Source organism: Myotis davidii, unplaced genomic scaffold (assembly GCF_000327345.1).
Source record: "Myotis davidii unplaced genomic scaffold, ASM32734v1 scaffold1717, whole genome shotgun sequence".
Taxonomy (NCBI): Eukaryota; Metazoa; Chordata; class Mammalia; order Chiroptera; family Vespertilionidae; genus Myotis; species Myotis davidii.
This window is the reverse complement of record NW_006287955.1, coordinates 727,476-730,804: the sequence shown is the minus strand read 5'-3', so window position 1 is coordinate 730,804 and position 3,329 is coordinate 727,476. Positions and strand designations below refer to the sequence as shown.

The following is a 3,329-nucleotide window of genomic DNA, read 5'->3' as shown; positions in this document are numbered from 1 at the left end:
TCCTTCCTTCAGAGTAACTCAGGGGACATGATTCCTTTCCCATTCCAAACCGAAAATCATCCTCTTTGGGATGAATGTATTTTCCTAAAACGATGACTAAACTGTTGGCAGCGAGGAGCGATTTACTGTTTGCCGGCCCTCCGAGGTCCCGGGCGCCTGACCGTGTGCAGCAGCATGTGTGTGTGTAAGCACGGCAGCCGCTGCGGCGGGGCCAGACCAGCGGGCCTGCCCACCCCCCCTGGCACCTGCTGTAAGACTTGCTGTGTATTTTACACTCAGGAGTTTCCTTCCTTTAAAATGGGCAGGATCTGGTCGCTGACCAAGCCAACTGGCTCCAGGGCTCCCAGGCAAACCTCAGGGCCCGCACGGCCCAGGTGGAAGGTCCCTTCTGCACGCAGCCAGCAGCGCCTCTCGGGCACCGGCTCAGGAATGCAGCTCCCCTCGCTGCCAGCAAAATCTTCCAACAGGTTTGGGAGGATGAAAACACCAAGGACTTAGGGCTGAACCAGGCTCCCTCACCTGGGCTCCAGGCCAGGCAGAGGTGGGCGGGCAAGGTGGCCAGGCTCGGGGGACTGAGAGGCTCTGCAAACCCCGTCAGCTGCGGGAGGGCCTGCTGGGGACCCGGGGCCAAATGCCCAGCACCATGTGTACCCTTGGGGGCGGGGGGTGGACCTGACTCACCTTAGGTTCCAAACAGCCACACAGAACTCAGCCTCTCTGTCCCTCCGGGCGCTTGTTTCGCTTCCCGTAATCTCTCAGAAAACGAGTGCAGGCAGAGCGGGCTGCACTGCCTTCCAGGACGTTGTTTACTATGGAGGGCACAGCCGCTCCACCTGCAGGAAGGCTGGCTGGCCTGACTAGGAAGGGGATGGCCTGGGAGGGACCAGGACAGCTCCGAGTCTGCCTGGGACGGCTGAACCAGGTGAGCACACTCAACAGGCACCCCCACCGCCCCAGCCCTGGGCACCGGCTAAGGCCGAGATGCTGGCGGGGCCCTGGGGGATGCAACCTCAAAAGGAAAACAGGAAAGTGGATTAGGCGGTCGCCCTCCAGCTCTGTGGATTGTTAATCTTCTTAAAATGCCTCCTCTAAGAGTCACTGGCCAAGAGAGCAGGTTCATTCGCACTGTTAGGCCCCCAGGCCCCCACCCAGCATCCCGAGTTCCCACCTGAAGGGCAGCGGGCCCTCTGGTTTCAGGCAGGGACGCCTCCTGTCACATTTAAAAGGCCCACCACCTCCCAGGCCCCTGAAGGTGCCTGATTTCACAAAGGCTTAGCATTTGATACCTTAAAAAAAAAAAGGAAAAGGCCAAGCACTTTGAAAGTTCCACGTCTAAAAAGACCCTTGTTCATTGCTTTGGGAGGGTAATTAAGCTAATCTAAACAAGGGGGCCTTGTCTGGGCGCCGCGGGGGAGGGGCGGCCGGCCTGGCCTGGAGCCCCCTGCACAGCAGGAGCCTAGCTCCAGGGTCCTCTCCCACCCCTTCCTTCCCGAGTGGCTGCTCTTCTCCTGGGGGGCGGGGGGCCTCTTCCTTCTCTCTGGTCAGATCTCCGCTTGGCAACGCTAGATGCTTGGTTTCCTGGCTTCGCGTCCAGGCAGCCCACCCAACGGGGCTGTGCTGAGCGCTCGCGCCTTCAGCAGCCGTACTGCTGTGACCAGAAACCCGGGAACCGGACCAGGCCAGCGTGGGGCAGCATCCTCCCTGTCCGCAGTAGGAACACGGCTTCCAGCACATTCCAGCCCCACAAATTACAGGCTGGGCTCTGCCAGGGGTGTTTCCGAAGAGGGCACTAGCAATTTGGGGTTGTCTGCCACCTACAGCGCTCGCCAGTCGCCCTCACTCAGTGCCAGCCCGTGAGGCTGAGTCACAAACCACCCCTGCCGGCTACACGGGGCTGGGCTCCGGGCCTGGGGGACAAGAGAGGAGGGTGCAGATGGGTGGCAGGCACAATAGGCACCCCAATTAGAAAATGACAGCATGGGCGGGACCGCAGCTCAGCCCACTGCTCTTCCCCCAACCCCCGTCCCTCAGACCAACCCAACACCTGGCCGCTTTCCTCCACGGAAGCCAGCCGGGAGCCACGGCTGCGGCAGACAGCCCCCTTCTCGGGCAGACCTGGAGGGCCTGGGACCCGTTCCCAGACTCCTCCACCCCTTCTCACCTCCCCTCCTCTCCAGGAAGCAAAGTGGAGGGCAGAGCGAGCCCAGGATGTTAAAAGCCGAACACCACCTTGGAGCTCACCCAGTCCAATCTCTGCTCAGCTTTCCAGATGTGACAAGGGCCAAGGCTGCAGCACCGCCCCAGCAAGGGGCGCCCCACAGGCCCCAGGAGCCCAGCGGGCACCCTCCACACCTACCACCACCAGATCGCTAATATGCATTTCAAACGCATCGCCAACCAGCCACTGGTGTTCTTTCCAGCTGCTGCCCCTAAAACAATTAGCCCGGATGGGGCTGAAATGCTCGACTGTGAAGGCCACCTACCTCCCGCCCTCAGAAGCTCTCCAGTCCCCATCTCCCTGGTCTCTCCAGCTGCGGCCTGCGCTCTGCCCGCCCCCAGCCCTGCCCCTTCCCACCTTCTACCACAGAGGCCTAGAAATCAGGATTTTAAAAAGATTCCCAGGTGATTCTAATGTGCAGCCAAGGTTGAGAACCACTGCTCTAGCAGCTTCTGCAACCTCTCTCCCAGGCATTAGGTAAAGTCTGACTCTCCCATGCCGCGCTCAGGTCTAGCACAGAATCACCCACACCTGGGAGAGGCGGCGAGGGGCTACTGGTGCCCGGCGGGCGGCGTCACACTTCGTCATCAGCAAACCAAGCCTCCCGCTTTTTCTTCCCTTTTCTCCTTCAAGCACAAAACGGAAGAGATGAAAGACTGGCCCGCACGCTCCCACGCCGCAGGGAAGGAAGGTGAGCGCACGCGCCCGTAAGGCTGGGAAGAGCCAGTCGGGTTTCCCCGTAGAAACGGGCTTAGGTTCTGACAAACACTTGACCCCACAATTGCTTCAATCACTCAAACTCTGCCCCGCTCCCCAGGCCCTAGGCTAAAAGACACCCCAATAACCAGGAACTACAGGCCCCTTTAGCTGGAGTCAGCTGAGGCATGGAAGGAAAAAAGCGCCCCTAGGAGCCCCAGCGCCCCTTCCCACTCCTCCCTGCCCCCCCTTCTAGACACATTGCGGCATGTGTTCCCCGGAAAAGCTGCGGCTGGGGTGCCCCCTGGAAACACAATGCAGAGCCACCGCCTGGCGAGGAACGGGTTAAGCTCCGGGAGGTCGGCGGCTGGGAAAGGGGAACCGGTGCTGGGATGCGGACCAGGGCACGGAAGGG

General features: G+C 60.8%; 1 long non-coding RNA gene across 1 annotated transcript in view; it reads left to right on the top strand.

Moving 5' to 3' along the window:
• Window positions 1-3,329, top strand: part of LOC107182492 — a 19,042-nt gene that overhangs the window by 4,010 nt on the left and 11,703 nt on the right. Inside the window, exon 2 of the long non-coding RNA XR_001513206.1 lies at window positions 306-311. This is a non-coding gene — a long non-coding RNA (uncharacterized LOC107182492). The remainder of the gene's footprint in view (window positions 1-305; window positions 312-3,329) is intronic.